The sequence below is a fragment of the Belonocnema kinseyi genome, chromosome 3 (genome assembly GCF_010883055.1).
Source record: "Belonocnema kinseyi isolate 2016_QV_RU_SX_M_011 chromosome 3, B_treatae_v1, whole genome shotgun sequence".
Taxonomy (NCBI): Eukaryota; Metazoa; Arthropoda; class Insecta; order Hymenoptera; family Cynipidae; genus Belonocnema; species Belonocnema kinseyi.
This window is the reverse complement of record NC_046659.1, coordinates 55,775,948-55,795,794: the sequence shown is the minus strand read 5'-3', so window position 1 is coordinate 55,795,794 and position 19,847 is coordinate 55,775,948. Positions and strand designations below refer to the sequence as shown.

General features: G+C 33.5%; 1 long non-coding RNA gene across 1 annotated transcript in view; it reads left to right on the top strand.

Annotated features, from left to right (window-relative positions):
* LOC117170202 overlaps positions 1 to 11,515 on the top strand; it is a 94,522-nt gene extending 83,007 nt beyond the window's left edge. The window contains exons 2-3 of the long non-coding RNA XR_004466742.1: positions 10,622 to 10,733; positions 11,065 to 11,515. This is a non-coding gene — a long non-coding RNA (uncharacterized LOC117170202). The remainder of the gene's footprint in view (positions 1 to 10,621; positions 10,734 to 11,064) is intronic.
* The last annotated feature ends 8,332 nt before the right edge of the window (positions 11,516 to 19,847 follow it).

The window sequence follows — 19,847 nt, the reverse complement described above, 5'->3', positions numbered from 1 at the left end:
TACCGAGTTTCGTTGTGGCCGTACGAGCACAGTTGATGCTGAACGATCTGGGCGCCCAAAAGAAGTCACTACACCAGAAAATGTCGAAAAAATCCATGATATAATGTTGAATGATCCCAAAGTCAAATTGAAAGAGGTAGCTAATGCTGTAGGCATATCATTGGAACGTGTGGGCAATATCGTGCATTCAGTTTTGGGCATGAAGAAGCTCTGCGCGCGATGGGTACCGCGTTTGCTCACAGTGGACCAAAAACGAATTCGTGTGACAACTTCCCAGCAGAATTTGGCATTATTTTCGCGTAAGCCGACCGAGTTTTTCCACCGATTCATAACCATGGATGAAACCTGGATCCACTACTACACTCCTGATTTAACGCAACAGGCAAAACAGTGGGTTCCACCAGGCCAAAGTTCTCCGAAGCTTCCAAAAACGCAACAATGGGTCGGAAAGGTTATGGCCTCCGTATTTTGGGATGCACATGGCATAATATTCGTGGACTATCTTGAAAAAGGTAAAACAATAACCGAAGCATACTATTCATCATTATTGGACCGATTGAAAATCGAAATCGCCGAAAAACGACCGCATTTGAAGAAGAAAAAACTGTTCATTCATGCTTAGTTGCACAAGCAAAATTGCATGAAATCGGCTTCGAATTGGTTCCTCAGCCACCGTATTCACCAGACCTGGCCCCCAGCGACTATTACTTGTTCCCTAACCTGAAGAGGTGGTGTACGAATTTCGTGCGCGTGAAATACCTTAACAGATCAGCAGTATTTTTCTGCATAAATATTACATATTTTGGATAATTTATTAAAATTATTCAATATTGTTTTGTGGTTATTAGTTCGCATATCGTGAAAGAGTAATTTGATTGGGTAAAACTGTGATTTATTCATGTAATACCAATCCCGGTAATAAACGTTGAATTCAGAAAAATTAAGGATTTGTATTCCTATGAATACGCGATTTTTCCTCCGTTTGAAGATCAGCGAACGGCAAAAGAAAAAGTGCAAATCCTATTCGTCTCACTCGACTTAGTAAAATTTAAGGAAAGCATTTATTTAACCTATTTTTCATTATTAAATCTTTTTATAACTGATACATTCGAAAAATATTCAAATTTATATTTATTTATATTTTAACAATTTATTTAAACGTCTTAAAAATAAATCGAAAAAATCTATTTAAATGTGTTAATTAAAATAGTTTTAACTCCGGACTTGAATTGATTTAAATTAAATTTTCAAAACTTTTATTCCACATAAAGGAATTAATACAATTTACAACACACATTTTGTGAACTTATTAGATGGAATTAAAGAATCTTAAAAATTGAACACTTTTGGGGAATGAAAGATATCTCTGTGAGGTTATCTGTCGGTACAATTACAAGGAATTAAATATATTGAAAACACGTTCTCTTTTGGGGAATAGGAACCTATGCGGCGGCCGCTATGGACCAGGATACTATTACCAGGAATTACTTCTGAATATGAAGAATGTTAATACGATTTAATATGTATAAATCAGGGAGGGCACGATACTCCTTATTCGACGTCGATCACTTCGACCTTGCTTTTTGCTATAGTGATAAATCTGTGGGCGGATTCGATCTTTCCTTTCGTTCTTGAAGCGTTCGAGTATTTAACTTTGAGCCAGAATTATAGAGGACGGCGCTAGTCGCTACTCTTCACAGGAAGTTGCTGTTAAAGGGTTGTCTTAACTTAACGACAAACCCTTGCTATTGATTTTCCCTTTACCTTGCTCTGGCTTCGTAATTTACATTTTAGTTGATTCTGGACTTGATTCTTGATGTTTCCTATAATATACTTATCATCTTTGATCTATAGAAAGAACTAAAAACTAAAACTAACTATACGAATAGAATATTAATATATTTAAATAGTGTGGCCACAGGTAAAGTTTGTTATTAACTGGAATTTATCGCTGACACGCGGGAAAAATGTATAGTATTATGTATAGTATATACACCAGAACCGCGGTTATATCCTCTCGCGCTTATATCCGTGCACAACTCTCACTTATAATTGCTTGTCATCCACCACCTCGCAGTACCACGTGACAAACAAGCCAATCGAAGCGCGGCGCGGTGATTTCTCCTTCGCTGAGCAGCATTGGTGGGATCCCATTCCGAGAGGATATAAGTGAATGTTTACGTTCTAGGACGGCGGATATAATTGCAGTTCCAGCGTATATAGTATTTTCAGTACTCTCATTATTAATCACATTTATAAATCGTTACAACAAAGATATTTATAGCTTAATTTAAAATGTTGGAAATCTGAATTTAGCGCTGATTACATAGAATTAATTTTGATGAGGTTTGAAATTTATAATGCATTTCACAATTGAGGTTACATTATAAAGCTTATAAAATAATAACTGAGGTGTAAATATGTAGAATTATTGTTAGAATTTGTTTAAAAATTTTCATATTTTTTAAAACTGACCACAGTAAAAACTGGCGTTTTCATTAAAACCCATTTTTGGTTCCAAAAGAGCTGCAACAAAAATGAACCTCACTTGCTGAACGAGAACCCAAAACGATAAATAAGCTTTAATGATTTCTTAGTTGGTGTTTTAAATTATCCCAATTGTAATTGAGCCTTATTTGTAAAGAACCTATTTTTCGCTTTGCCCACTTCGACATTTTCTTTAATTAAGAACATAATTTTCACCTTAAAGCACACATGCAATCGAACTCTGATGGACATAACTTAATGCAGATAATTAAATTACAAAAAATAACCGCAATTAAAATAGATATAATGAATGGAAAAATATAATTTGCAGGTTATGTAGCAAAGTTGTCAACATAAAGACATACTCATGTGCAAGAAACTTTTCGTCTTAAGTCATCGATCGATGACTGTAAATCAATCCTTAACTTACCAGACCTACTTTGCAAATGTTTGGTTTGCGGATGCACAGCCATGTCCTTTTCAAGAGCTCTATGAAGGACCCCTTCTGACTCTCTACATGCATCTATTGGAGCTCAAGTTCTAAACGATATCAACTTTTATTTGAGCCGCAACTTTAGTGAACCCCCATTTTTTTCTGTGTTGGATTAAAACTTAGGGTAGGGTGGGGTGAGATGAGCAAGAGGGTAAGATGAGCCACTCAATTTTCTCGCAGGCTATCATTTCTTTTGTAATTGTTTTCAGCAGATTTATATATAATTGTATAACCGAAATAAGTGAAATTTTGATTTGAATAAACAGTGTCATATGGGGCGGAATAAACCACTTCTTTGGGGTAGAATGAGCCACCTCTTCTTGTGCATTCACTTAACCTCTTAATATAGCAGTTAGTAGGTTAGGATGCAATGTTTCATATTATCACATTGTGCAGAGTGCTAATTGTGGTGCAAATGTATACAAATTTTATCTTGTCGACAAAAATGCTCAGAAAAAGTATGAAAGAAGCACTGTTATAGGTCTGTATGAGAAAATAATATATATTTATATATTATATATATTTATGTCTGTAATAAGATTATTAAAAGATATGTGAGTATAAATCGTTTTTCTATTTACTTTTTGTGTGTTAGTTACAGTTATTTTCCGTTGAATTTACGAAAAATATGTGTAAGATATTTTTTTGTTTTTGAATACTTTGACTTAAGAAATCCTCCTACTTATAAATAATATATAATAAGTAATTTAATTAAGTGGCCCAGCCCGCCCCATAGCCTGGTTTATCCCGTCCCAAGCATAGGGCAATTTGAGCCAAGCGCACTAGTTCTTTATTTTCGTTTCTAATTCTACATATACTTTTTAGTTACTTTTATCTTGGAAAAATTTCAATAAAAAATGCTTGTAGAGTAATATAACGTTTTACGTTCAAGCAATGAGTTAGCAGATTTTAAATACAGACGTGGAAAGGATAACTATGCTCATCTCGCCCCACTCTACTCTATACAAATTTCTCCTTTTCTTCACTAACCAAAAAATGGTACATATGACGTTTCGATTTCGTATTACAAATGAAACTCATGACGGCATATAATGTGGAAAATCCCGCAAGACTTTAATCGACTGTGCATGTGTATGAAGTAGTAGTTCATTTACGACCCGGAGGGGAAATGTTGGTGAAACTATATGTAATCCAATAATTAGCGCCCCGATTAGGTAGTCTGACTTTTGCGTTAAACAGCAGTAGGGAAAAGCAAAAATAATCTAAAAATTAATGCTTTTTACAAATAAATAAAACAATAATAATTGTATATCAAAAAAGTGTTTTCGACACACTACATGCTTATGTTTTTAAACGATATCAACCCTGAAAGTGGCATTTTGCCACAGCTTAATTATCGCAGGATTTCTTGGTACGAGGAGCATATGAAATTATTGTACGTTGCTGTACAACCAGAAGTTACAGACCTCCGACCCATGCTTTCCACACTTATTAAGAATAATACAGCTTCTTCTTTATTCATAATGTGCCCCCTAAGGGTTCACATGACTTCTATTCCTTACAATCTTTCCGCTTACATCTATGTTTTTTGTTTCAATTTTATCTTTTTTATGTATACAATTATTTACAACTATTTACATGAGTCTTATATCTAGTTCCTTATCTCTATTTCCTGCGATAGCGCAATTTAGGACTTATTAGCAAACGAGTGAGCGAGCGAACGAAAGCGAGAGTGCAAGCAGGAGACAGAGAGAGAGAGCATAAGAATGCAAATGAATCTTAGTATACTCAACTTTTACCTTACCATTACTTACAATATTTACGCTTCTAATTTAAGCGATTTCCGTTTCCTTTTTCTTTCACTTTTTTATACCTCCATTTGCCTTTTTTCACATGCATTCTTTCGTTCTCTCTCATTCGCTCCTCTAGCACTCTCCAACTCCTTCATCCATTCTTCTCCTAATCCATCCTCCCCTAGAATCTTAACCACATTCTCTTGCCAGCTTCCTTTATCTTCCATTCCTCTCCTACATCCTTGCCATGCATGCTCCCATATTTCCTCCTCCCATTCACATATTCTACACTTTCTGTTATCTTCTTTTTCCCAGTAAATCCCCTCCCTTATGTCGTTTCCCAATCTAAATCTTGCTATTCTAGTTCACCTTCTCTCTCCCCATCTCTTTTGTAAATAGTTTGGCACTCCTTCCTGTTTTATCATCTTATACCATTTATTGTATTTTTATTCCTCAATCATCCCCCATCTTCCTATTAATTGTCTTTCCCTCTTCCTTTTTTCCAATTCTGCATAGTTTACTCCAGATATTCCCTTTCATCTCTCGGTCCATTCTTTCTTTCTTCCCCCTCCTTTTCACAACCTCATTTAAGTATTTAAGTATTTCTCTAGTCCTGTAATTAATCCCGCCATCCCTTCTTCATCCTTTGCCATCAACACTATGTCGTCTGCGTATGCTAGTGTATACATCTTTTCCTTCTCTATCCTAACTGCTCCCCAATCTTTTCTCCTCATTTCATCTTCCAAGTCTGATATTAATAAATTAAATAAAAGTGGGCTAAAAGGACATCCTTCTCTCACACCTCTCATCAACCAGAAACTATCTCTTACTTGCTCTCCTACGTTTGCCCTGCTTTTTGTCTCTCTAAAAATTTCTGATACTCTCTTTATTAATCCCTCTATTGTCCCCTTTTTACCATAACTTTTTTTATTTGGCCTCGGTCTAATGAGTCAAACACCGCTTCTATGTCCACGGAAATTGTTATCATTGCCCCTTTTTCCCTTTTAATTCTCTTATTTACTAGATAGTTCAGAACGTAGATTTTGTCCATTACCCCCATTCCTTTTCTAAACCCTGTCTGATTCGGTGACTCGATCTTTTTTTCTTGCACTTCTATCTTCAATCTCTTTGACAAAATAGTTACATATACTTTATACAGTATTGGCACCTACGTCACCCCCTTATAATCTTTAACCTCCTCTCCTTTTCCTTTCTCCACTATTGGTATAACTACTCCTTCTTTCCATAACTCTGGCCACCCCTCTCCTCTCCTTACTCTATTACACAGTATCCATGCCCATTCCTCTGGTTTCTCCCCTCCATATTTCCATACTTCATTTGGAATCTCGTCTATAACAGGTGCCTTTCCATCCTTTATTATTCCTAAAACCTTAACTATTTCTTCCCTTGATATGTCCTCTTCCTCATCTCTTTCTGTGCAATATTTCCTCCTTTTATCACTTTTCTCTCTACTCCTTCCAGCAAATCCAAAAAATATTTCTTCCATTCTATTATTTAAATGTCTTGGTTTACTCTTTTTCTTCTTTTTCTTTCTCTATTCACTACCTTCCATACCCCTTCTTTCGTCCTAGCCCTCTCCGTCTTTTCCTCAAACCTTTTATTCTCTTCCTCTTTCTTTTGATAACACAACTCAGTATACTCTTTCTTTTTTCTTATATTCTTCCCCACTACTTTTTTCTTTTCTCCACTTTCTTAATTCCTTTCTGACCTCCTTTTTTCTCTTTACAGTCCTTATCCCAACCACTTCTAGCCCCCCCCCCCCCCGGCGCTACTAACTTCATTTTTATTTGAGCACTCTAATCCTAATATTATTTCTCCTATAATTTTTTCCATCTCCTCGTCCACATTTCCCTCTCCCATTTTGGTATTTCTAACCTTTTCTTTAAACTGTTCTTTTCCCTCCCTTGACCAATTCCCTTTTCCTACACTTTTTAACTTTGCTCCCCTTTTATTCATGTAATCAATTACCGTTCCCCTTTTACCTCCGAAACGTGTATGTTCTCTTTTCTCATCTCCTTCTATATTTCCATTTAATATATACCATACCAACTCCTCCAAGATCTTCAACAACTTTCTTCCCTCCCCATTTAGTACCTTATCTTTGGATTCCCTTCCTCTCTCTTCTCCCCATTCTCTTCCTCCTCTGTCACCTGTTCTCGCATTGAAATCCCCACCTTTAATCAGCCTACTCTCTTCTTTATTTTCTTCAATCATTTCTTTCATCTCCTCTGCTCCTCTGCTTTCTCCTGCATATCATCGTTCACATAAACCCCCACTACCCTCTACTTCTCTCCTTTCACCATTACCTCTTCTACTATTAATTCTTCTTTTTGTTCTTTCAAATCTTTCTTATCTTTCCCTGTTTTTCTCTTTCCCTTTTTTCTTTCATCTGCCACTATTTTTCTCAATTTATATTACATCTTCCTTTCTATCCATGTCAATTCATCCTCTGTTCTCTCTGGACTTCCATTTAATAACCTCTTCTTTGCCATCACCTTCCTCTTATGTTCCCATTTCTTTAATTTCACCAGTACCATTATCTTCCCTCTTCGCTCTTCCCTTCCTACATTTCGCATTTCCTCTATCTCTACCTTAGCACCAATCCTTTTTAGTACTTCGTCCAACCCTTCCTTCAGCTCTTTCCCCACTAATCTTATACCCTTTATCACTATGTTTAATTTTCTTTCTTCCCTCTCTTTCCTTTCTATTCTTTGTTCTATTTTTCTCAGCCTTCCCATCTCCTTATTCCCACTCTTGCCCCCACCACAATCACCTTCCGAGCTTTTAAGTTTCTTCATCCTACCTTGCATCTCCTCTACCTTTTTATTATCTTCTTCCTGCTTTTTTAGCAAAGTAATAGTTTATTTTTTTATTTTTCAAATTTCTGCAATGTTTGACAATACAAAAGTTAATCTATCTGATCAGTGAACTGCTTTTTCAATTAGTTTCACCGACATTTCGCCTCCGGATCGTAAAAGAACAAAAAAGTGGGGGCGATACGTTGGGCGAATGCTAGGATAAAAATATTATTCGTTTTAACTCACGATTTAGCAGAAAAATCATAGATTTTCTACGCCATGTTGTAACAAAAAATGTTTCAAATTTTAGCTAATAAGTAACAAAATAAATTGTTACTTACAAACATTCAATTTCATGGTTAGAATTTTCAAAAATAATATAAAACAACAGTAAAGAGTATGAAGAATAATAATAGAAATCTAAAATTTAATTATTATTAGTTAATACAACGTAAGATCTAAGGGCAATATTCGAAAAAAATTTCGACTTTTGAAACATACCACCGCTTTGTAGAAGATCGACGCTTCCATTCTATACCGCTCGACGTCGCGTTTGATTGCTGTATATTACTTCAGGTTCTATATTCTTATAAGCAGGATCATCTGAAATTATATATCCACCAAACGCGACGTGGAGCTGTATGGAATGGAGGCGTGGAGATTATTCATCAGGCTTGGTGATCAGTATGTAAGCTACTATGATGTTAGACTGGCGATTACTGGACTTTCGTTGTACTCTTGTATTTAACATGTATTTTAAAATAATGTAAAAGTAATTAGTATTATACTACACGGAGAAAACGATATCGCAAGAAATGCAATATATACCGTAATTCCTGCGCTATATATAGTAATTATTACATTATAATAACGTAAAGTCGTGATATCGTACATTGCAAGATTTTACATTATATTCTTATTTTATCATATTATATATACGAGGGTTTTAGTAGTGGTCAAGCGATGTTAGTGCATTATAATATCCTAAAAAGCTCCGGAACCTGCTTGTACGTCATCATATTTCGCTTTATTTCAATACAGAAGTCGTGCAATATCATTGTGCGATATCTTTTTCTCCGTGTATTAAGCCCTATATTTTTCGGGGTGAGCGTGACTCTCGATTCTAGCCGGGATCAGGGAGTTCATATGAGAAAAGTGAGGAGGGGAATTGTACAAGGAGGTATGAGAGGGGGAAGGAAAGATTTTTAGAAAACTCTAGAATGCCCGTGTTTTTTATTTAAATAACACGTTTGTGTTTCTATGGCTTTTTATATCTCTTCGAATTCGGGTCTCCACATTCTAACCATTCTTTCCCCGGTCTGTTCCTGGATACAGTGCCAGTTACTTTACCTCTATATACTTTTTTCTCAATCCTTTATCTTTCATTCTCTGAATGTTATTTCATAAGCGACCTTTGTAAATAAAGTAGAAAATTCTTTTTGATGTCTCAAGATCTACCAGTATAGCTGAAGACTCATTACGTTAAATATTAAGAAAAAGTTTTCTCCAGAGATATTTCGGCTAATGGGTAATTTATAGATGGTGGAAATTGCCTTTCTTTAGAAACCTTCGTGTCGATATTCTAGTTAAGAGAATTGGTTATTGACTCTAATGAGCTGATTTTATCTAACAGGCTCGAATCACTGTCATGAAGATATTCTTGTGATCATGTGATGTGTGCAAAGGTATGTCTCTATACTTGAGCTCATTCCCATTAGAATGTCTTCTGCTTTGTCACGCAAACTTATCAGCTTCAAGGAAAAGATATTTAAGTTAGGAACATATTCCGCTACTTTTATTTATCTATTCTTCGTACAATAACAAATTTAGAAAATAGTTTATGTTATATTTCATCAAATATAGAACTTAATAATACTTAACAATTGCTACAGCGGGCACATTTTTTTTACTGTTAATGACGTTTTTCATGATTAAAGCCAAAACTACGCATCCTATAAAAAGTGATTGATAACAAATTTGTAAATCTTTTTCAAATGCAAAATTTTTTTGAATTTATACTTGATCGTATTTTGCAAAGTTTGGCCGAAAAGTGTAATTTTTGGATTTTCCATTATTTTGTATGCTGTCAAAATTAGAAACTTTGATTTTTCAAGAAAATTTGAAAAGTTGTTATGGCAGTCTCGTAGAGCATTCGAAAAGCAACATTTTTCGTCTCTTCACTTTGTTTCATAACGCCCGTTATTTGGCATAAAATGTTCATTTTTGTGTGTTTTTTGGAATTTTGTAAATGCTATAGCTCTGGTAATTTTTGATATTTTAAAAAAAAGTCATTGGGATAAATTGTTCGACTTTTTGAATACTATGACTAACCGTACAGAGAATTTTTTAATTTTGAAAAAAATGGTCTCAAAAATATTCTAAATGTGTCCACCTTTTGAATTTGTATCCAAAATGGCTGGCTACCGAACTTGACCTTTATTTTAGGACACTTAACGAGTGTATCAAAGGGCAATCTGATAGATTAATTTTTTCAAAAATTATCGTGTTCACAGAAAGACATACAAACATACATACATACATACATACATACATACATACATACATACATACATGCATGCAGGCAGACATACAGACAGACACATTCATAAAAACCCGCTTTTCAGATTCAGGGGGTCTCAAAACGTGGACATTTGACAACAACTGGGTCGGGGGGGGGGGGGGGGGGGGGGGGGGGGATTTTACACAAATCCAATACCTTCTCTGATGATAATGTAAAAATCTATATATGTAAAATCAGTCTGATTAATGACAATTTTACAAATTGAGTTTGAATTAAATTGAAATCACCTGCCAAATCAGCAAAATCAATTATCCGAAAGTCGTATTGAATGACTTTTAATTTATATTAAATTTAGTTGGCTGATTCGTTAATACACTTTGAATGTAGTGGAATTTTTGACAAAATTGAACCATTTGAATTTAAATTTATTTGACTGTAATAAATTGTTATTCAATGAAATTCAATATAATTCTCTCAAGTGCCATAGTTTTAATTTAAATTCGGCTAAAATAATTATAATTGAGTTGGATTTATAAAAAATTTTCAGAATTACTCAGAATGCGTAGGATTGAACAGAATGAAGAGTATTTCAGTAAAACCTGCAGGATTTCACAAGAGTTGAGTTTATATTGGTACAATACCCTGGAATTTCGTCAAAGGTATTGGACTTCATCAAAATTTATTAGAATTCATGAAAATCTAGTGGTATTTACCACAACTCATCATAATTCAGTATAGTTTGCTACAGTGCTTTAGAGTTCCTTACAATTCATTAGTACAACTGAAGTTCAGTAGAACTTCAGTTGTTTTACAATAACAATAAACAAATCAAGTCACACCGGAAAATTGAAATTCGCTCTTATTTAACCCGCGCAACACTGTATATGACAAATAAGATTTTAAAATTTTTGGGTTACTTTCCAGAGCCTCTAAAATACCCATCTGGTTTTGTTTCCCTCCAAATTGATTTTTGACACATTCCAATTACAGAAGAACATCAGGCGAGCACGTGCTAACGAAACAACCTATTTGGTATATCTCCAGGCTGATGATTTAGGTGTAGATTTGGAGAGGCTAAACTTGAAAAGCGGACCGGGTGCATTTTCACCTGCTGTCCTTTTTCCGGGCGTGTGCCATTATTTCGTGAAATGAGATCGGTTGAGGTACGTGTCTACCTGGCCCTGCATCCAAGATCGTTGAACTCGAAATGGTGCTGACAAGACATGGCTGTACTGCACTCCCACCTTCGAAGTACGAGTACGAAAAGCCTCTCTTCCTCCACCCTCACCAGACTCCCAGGTTTATCGACTTCCACTCCATAGAAGAAGAGTCCCCTCTACGACCTCTACGTTCATCGACGCCTTCTCCTCACTCTGCGGATCGTGTGGCGTCTGCGGCATCTCCAAAGAAAAAAAATTAATGTAAAATTATAAAGTAAGCAAATGCGAATATTGGAATTCAGGTGATGATCAGATGATCATAAATTAAGTATTCTATCCTAACTGACAATAAAACTACGAACAGATTTCTGCTTTTTTTCTATTGGTGAGGAAAAACCTTATTTCATCAACTTCCTCCAGACTATTTATTATTTATATTTAGATTTATTATTGACACTTATTTATTATTTATATTTAGACTATTTATTTATTATATGAATAGTCTGGAAGAAGTCGATGAAAGAAGGTTTTTCCTTACCAATACTAATTTCTTGTTTCCCAGACGTTAAATTCAGAATTTTTACATCCCGAAGTTCTTTTCAACGCTTTGTTTCTTATATTATTACGTGGATTGCTATATTTAATGTAAAAATATATTGTAAATGTAACTTTAATCTTTCCTATAAATCCAACCTGCCCTTCTGGGATTATTGCTACACTTGCTATTGCTACATAGAATAATGAAAAGACTAGTCTTTTTTGGATCTTTTCTTGTGAATTACAATACATTGTTTTCATTTTAGTCTTTTAGTATAATACCGGACTTGAAAGTTTTATGTTCATTACAAAGATTAGAACGTTCCCTAAAGCTGTTACTCTTAAAATTGGTTTGAATTGAATTCAGCAATTTGAAAGATTGTAGTAAATTATACTGTTCGACATTTCAATTCGAATTTTACACAGAAATAAATACATGTATTTACTTCTTCAACTTGTTAGTATAGTTCAAAGTCTAAAAAAAATACTGGCCTATATAACACATTACATTAAATTCCCAAATTTTCGGCGTTCCTAGTGCAACTTTGTGGGTTTCAAGATAGTTTCTGTTGATTTCGCATAATTCCACAATTATAGTTACGAAATTTATGGTTAGTGGAGTCTAAGGTGAGTATTTTCTGAAGGTGAAAAATGTTCTGGATTGTAATTGTTGCTGGACATTTTGTTGGACATTTGACAAAAACTGGGGGCGGGGGTTGTCCAAATTTGCACATATCTAATACCTTTTCTGATGAGAATATAAGAAAAACCATTAATACAAATTTTTTTGCTCTACTTTCGGTGAAAAAATGTTGCATCGTTTGAACGCAAAATACAATTTTTGATTTTTTATTAGTTTTTGTGTGGTCAAAATTTGAATTTTCAATTTTTCTACAAAATTTAAAAAGTTGATGTGATAATATTGTAGGTCTATCGAAAAGTAATTTTTTTAAGTACTATGAACGACTGTACAGAGAATTTCAAATCATGAAAAAATGTGTACTCAAAAATTTTGGAAATGGGCTCACTTTTAGTATTTTTATCCATAACACCTGACTAACGAACTTGGCAATTAGTTTATGACACTAAAAGAGTGTACCAAAGTTCAATATGATAGATTGATTTTTTTCAAAATGTATCGTGCTCATACACAGACAGACATAAAGACAGACATCAAGCAAACAGACAGACTTACAGACAGACACATTCGTATAAACCTGTTTTTCGGATTCAGGGGGTCTCAAAACGTGGATCATGCAGCGGGCAGATTTTTCACTGTTAATGATGTTTTTCTCGATTAAAGCCAAAACTACGCATCCTGTCAAAAAGAAGTTAATACAAAATTTGTAAATCTTTTTTAAATGCACAATTTTTGTGAATTAATATTTTACCGTATTTTGCATAGTTTGGCTGAAAAATGTCATTTTTAAATTTTCATTATTTTGTATGCTATCAAGATTTAAATTTTGAATTTTTCAAAGAAATTTAAAAAGTTGTTATGATAATCTTGTAGGGCATAAAAAAAGCAGCATTTTTCTACTCTTTACTTTTTTTATATCGTGCGTTATTTGGCTGAAAATGTTCATTTGCATGTGTTTTTTGGAATATTGTAAATTCTATAACTCTGATAATTTTTGATTTATTTAAAAAAGCCATAAGGATAAATTGTTCGATTTTTTGAATACTATGAACAACTCTATAGAGAATTTTTTAAGTTTGAGTTACAGGCATACAGACAGAAAGACATACAGACACATTCGTTAAAACTTGTTTTTCGGATTCAGGGGGTCTCAAGACGTAGATATGTAGCAAAACTGGGGGGGGGGGGTAACTTTTTACACAAATCTAATACCTTCTCTGATGAGAATGTAAAAATATCTCAAGTAAAAAAATTATAATTATCAAACGTATCTAGATAGTTCTTAAAGTTTCTTAACTTATCCAGTACTTTTGTCCTAAAAGCAAGACTGCTGAAACAAGACGTATTTTAAACTATTTTAGTACTTTATAGTTCTATTTCGGTAGGACTGATTTGTCATGTATCCAGTAATTTACACTAAGAAAATTATATCACATGAATTACAATACATACCGTAATTCCTTCGCTATATATCGTAATTATCGCATTATAATAGCACAAAGCCGTGATATCGTACGTTGCAAGTTTTTGCATTATAAACCGCATAAGTGTGCAATCTATAACGTAAAAATTTAAGTTTATTACGCTATTACATTGTATTTCTTCTTTTGTGATCTCGCGAGGGTTGGTGTAGTGAACAAGCGATCACAGAAAAAATTTGAGATAAGGTCAGCATCGATTCCAGGTGAAAGATTGAATCTAAACAAAAATTAACCTTGCCAGATAAACTTTGCGTGAATCGAAGATAATTTCCGATTTTTAATTTTGCCTGGGTAATCTTTCGTCTTATAATCACTCCATTTTTATTCGAAGTATAGCGACAATTACGACAATTACGACGCGTTTACGTTTACTTTATTAAATTGGAGAGAAATCGGGATTCCCATTTGTCAGTTGTTTTTTGCGCTTTTTGCTAAATGGTATTAAATAAGTTCTAATTCGTCTACAATAGTGTCATTTATTTCGGAGGAGATATATCAGTAAGAATAAATTTTTGTCGTGTTATCTGCTGCTGACTCCACATTTTCTACCGAAATTTCCTCACTTCTGCGTGACGCAGCAGATGAGATGAGAATTGTGCTCGTAACCTCGGTGAAACTTTCGCCAAATATGTTTAATTTTTAACCGTTGCAAGTCTTACCTGCAGCAAATTTTAAAATTTTTCTGTGTTTGTTTTAAATCTAGTGTTCCGATTTATTGCTCGAATTCACTCATACTTTGCCTTTTTCCTATTACCTTTAAGGACGCTGTAGTAGATGACAGCAACAAAATTTAACTTCATTTTTTTCTGTGATATTAATGCATTATAATATCGTAAGAAGACACAGAAACACGAGAGCCTGCATGAAAGAATGCATGGACATAAAAGAAGCTAGAGAAGTATGCCAGGACAGGAAAGTATGCCGGCAAATAATTAATAAAAAGAGTGTCAGTAGAGTGAATGACGCCTGAAACAAAGACATTGGCTACTAATGGACCCAAGTGGGGAACCTTACATAACGACTTTGTGTGGTTCTTCGCTTGGGGTGATTGCTAGAGAGATTGATCAGCAACCTGGATCGGAGCAGTGTTGCGGAACGAACGTGTTATTTACTTAAATAGCACGAGAATTCTGGATCAATCTGAAAAATCTCTATCCCTTCCATACACTACTCCTTTCCCCTACTGAGCGAGTCACGCCTACCCCGAAAGGGCAATGGCTTAATGGTGTAGTAATAATAACAGAGCTCCGGGACCTGCTTGTACATAATCATATTGCGCTTTCCTGCAATATAGAGATTTTGCGATATTATTGTGCGATATCTTTTTCTCCGTGTACAGGGACCTCATCTCTTGGACCTCATTGGGAGTTTTTACATTCTCATTAGAGAAGGTATTAGATTTGTGTAAAATTTGAGCCCCTCAGTTTTTGTCAAATGTCCACGTTTTGAGACCCCGTCAATCCGAAAAACAGGTTTTTACTAACACCATAACTTTTGAAAAAATTAATTAATGAGATTGGCCTTTAGTACACTCGTTTCAAGTTCGTCAGACAGCCATTTTGGATAAAAATTCAAATAATGGGCAGATTTTGAATATTTTTGAGACCACTTTTTCGAAAATTCAAAAATTCTCTGTACGGTTATTCATAGTATTCAAAAATTCGAACAATTTATTTAAATGACTTTTTTCATAATATCAAAAATTACCAGAGTTATAGCATTTACAAAATTCCAAAAAACACACGAAAATGAACATTTTAGGCCAAATAACGCACGATATGAAAACAAGTCAAGAGAAGAAAAATGTTGTTTCTTAAATGCCATAATCATGAAAAACATGATTAACAGTAAAAAACAAAAAATCTGCCCGCCTCGTGGGCACGTTCTGATCACAACTTTTGTCATTTAATTTCTTTTTCGTCTCGTGTGAGGGTTTCAAAAAATTTAATTAATAATTTGTTATTTTTTCGTGATAATACATTCTCATTAGAGAAGGTATTAGATTTGTGTAAAATTTGATCTGCCTCCTAGTTTTTGTCAAAAATTCACGTTTTGAGACCCCTTAAATCCGAAAAACAGGATTTTACGAATGTGTCTGTTTGCCTACGAGCACGATAAATTTTGAACAAAATAATCTATTAAATTGGCCTTTGATACACTCTTCACTCTTTTAGTGTCCTAAGCTAAATGCCAAGTTCATTGGTCAGCCATTTTGGATAAAAATTCTAAAAGTGAGCGTATTTTGAAACTTTGCAACCACATTTTTTCATGATTCAAAAATTCTCTGTACACTTGTTTATAGTTATTATATATTATATTTATTATATTTATTATATATATATACATATATATAACATTTGTTTACCGAAAGTAGAGAACAACAATTTTTATTAATGTTTTTTTATATGATTATATGATTTTATGATAATTTTCTGATAAAACGCGTGGTTTTCGTTTTAATCGTAAAAAATAACATTATAAATAATTAAATTGACTGTTTGGAGAAACGGCATAAGAAATTTTTAAATATTCATAAGGGCGTTTGTTCCAAAACGTAGCTACAAAATTCCCTTCACCTATTTTTTTCATACGGCAGGCCGTTTTTTAAACTTTTAGCATACCAAAATTTACCAGTTTTTTTAGTCTCCAAAAAGGCTTTTTTCTCATTCATATTTTCAAATTCAAAACATGAAAAACAAACAAACATTATGATTCAAAGTATTTAAAGTGCACTTTCTGAATCAAGGAATTTGATACGCAACCATTCTTTAAAAAATTAAAAACGTAGAAGCTGAATAGTTTTATGATAATATCTTATGAAATAAATATAATATTTAAAAAAATACTGAAATGTACAATTTTCAATTAGTTTCAAAAAATTTTAATATAACATTTCCAAAACAGACTTATTTAAACTAACCACTTTCAACATAAATCAGTTCTACATTTTGTACAATCATAATTCAATCAATTTAAAAATGAGTTTGAAATTAATTAGGGAAAAATTAAAGAAACTTCAAAAGAATTTGATCAATTGCCTCCAAATTTAGGGTGAGTTTTATAGATCTCAAGATGAATGAAATAAAAACTTAAAGAAACTATTTCGAATGAACAGAATTGAGTAAATTTAGAAGAATGTAAAAAATCGAGGATAAACTAATAATAATTTAGGGTGAATTCTAAATAAATTGCAAAAAATATTTTAATTTTTTTTAAAAAGGGACAATGAAATTTCGTCTGTTTTAATACCAATGCAAGTTACGAATTATAATAATATACATTTATTGTAACGATATAAAATTTCAGGGATAAACTTGCGTGCGAAGCACGAGATACGTGGTGAGAATGTGTTCGTTAAAGCCGAAGGAGCTTTAAAAAAAGAGAATTCACAATTATTAAATTACTGTTGTCGATACGTTTACCTTTAGTTTTAAATAGTCTGTGCAGAAAAGTCAAGCGCGTAGATCGAGGTAATTACATTATCGAGCGCGAAGCGCGAGATAAATATACCGTCGAGCGCGAAGTGCGAGAACCAACTGTCGCGTGCCCTTGGCGCGCTCAAACTTACGAGCACAGCGAGGCGCGCGCCTAGCGTGCGATGAGAATATGCCCTCGAAGTGGGCAGATTTTTTTATTTGATTTTCACAGGAAAATACAAATAAATACAATAAATGACAATAACAAAAATGACAGGAAATTAGATCTTTTGTCTAATATTTGGAGGGATTTTTTATCTTTTCTTTTGGATATTGTTGTATATTGTTGCATCATATATTGTATTTAGTTCTCAGTTTACGTTCAATGAGCCTTGAAAACCCAGAATGCCTGATGGTACGAGGGTTATCAAGTGTTTAAACCTATATAAAATGATGCGCGGTTTCTATGATGGGTCTCAATAAATTTTACTTAGCAATTAGAATCTGTTGTCAGTATTATATAATATAGTAAAACTTCTATGATTCAAAGTGGCACGCGGCGTTGAAAAAATTCGAATTATGGAAATTTCGAATTACTGTAAAAATTCAGGTTTTAGGTGATAATCTAATAAATGAAAAAATAAGTAATAATAATATCATAAATATTAGATAATAATATCTAACATAATAATGTAAGTAATCAATAGTAGGAATAAATAATATTAATCAGCTTTAGGCTTATTCAGGCGAAAATATAGATTAAATCGGTTTCCTCAGGAAATTCTAGTTCCTACTGCTTCTTACTACTTTTGAAAACATGCTGGACAAAACTCTCAATTTTGATTGCCTTTAACCATATTAGAGATGGGCGTACATATTTTTTGATTTTCTAAAATGAAAGTTCTTGCACTTTGAATTATGGAAACTATAAAATCTCTCGGGACGTCTTATTTGATTAGAAATAACGAAATACCATAATTCGAAATATCGAATATTTTTAACATTGTAAAAAATAGAAGTTTTAGCAGAGACCAAAACAAAACTTCGAATTATCGATGGCTTGAATTGTGTAAGTTTCATTGTACTTGTTACACGAAAATTGTTGAACCCACAGTTTTCTACCTAGTGCTGGCCAAATGTCATCAGGCTGAGACCCTTCGCAATATTTATCATAAGTGCACTGTTAAAAATGTTTGGAATTCTACAACCCTTCTACAAGACTTCTACAATACTATAAGGTAAAATAAGGTCAAATTTACTGTAGGGAAAATTTTCTTTCATGGAATTTGAATGGCGAAATTGCAATACATGTATTGTAAGTGTTGTAAATCGTGAAGTCACCGTCCAGCATTCCATTATACATTTATTAAAGTTTATTAGAGTTCACCAAATTAATGAAATTCACGGAATTCACGAAATTCACGACATTCCCGGAATTCATGCAAATGAAAGAATTCACGGACTTTAATGAATTCATGGATATCACAGAATTCATGGAATTCGCGGAATTCGTAAAATTGAACGAACTCACGAAATTTATGGAATTCCCGGAATTCATTAAATTAAAGGAATTTGCTAAATTTATGGCACTCATGATTTCCACGGAATTCCAGGAATGCGCGAAATTCAAGGAATTCATGGGATTCATAGAATTGAAGAAATTCACGGACTTTAATGAATTCATGGATGTCACAGAATTTATGGCATTGATGAAATTTATGGAACACACAGAACTCAAGAAATTCACGGAAATTATGAAAATAACGAAAATGATGGAATTTACTGATATTATTGAATTCACAGAATTCAGGGAATTCATTGAATTCATGGAATTCACGGATTTCTCGGAATTCATGAACGTAATTTTGAGAATTTAAGTAATTCGTAGGATTCCATGAAGTCCATACATTCCATGAATTCCGTGATTTTATTGTATTTCATTAACTTATTGAATTTCATGAATACCTTGATTTTCGAGAATTCTATTAATTCAACGATTTCTTTAAATTCCATCAATTAGTTGTATTTTGTGAATTGCTTGTATTACGTAAATAACATGCAATCCGTGAATTTCATGAATGTCATAAATGCCATGAATTTTGGTGAATTCTTTGGATGCCGTGAATTCCGTAAATTTAATTATTGCGCGAGTACCGTAAATTACGTGAATTCCGTAAATCGCGTGAATTTCCTGAATTCCGTAAATTCCAAGAATTAACAAAAGTTTTGGATCCTCTGGAAGAGTTATTCTTTTTTACCAAGAAAAAGTGTTTTCAGACCTGATTTAAATTTTTTTAATTTTCCAACATAAATTTTCAGTTTTTGGACATGTGTTTGCATATATTTGATTAATTTGTACATGTTTTGATAGTTTTTTGTATTTTCTATTGAATGGTGATAACTGCGTGCCATTCTGTTTCAGGAAAACCGTCTCTTCAAAAAGAGTCGTACCCTTTTAAAATAATCTTTAAAATGTTGTTTACTATACAGTTTCAACAACATTTTTGCCGAAATTCTCAGTATTTGTAAGCATTTCTTG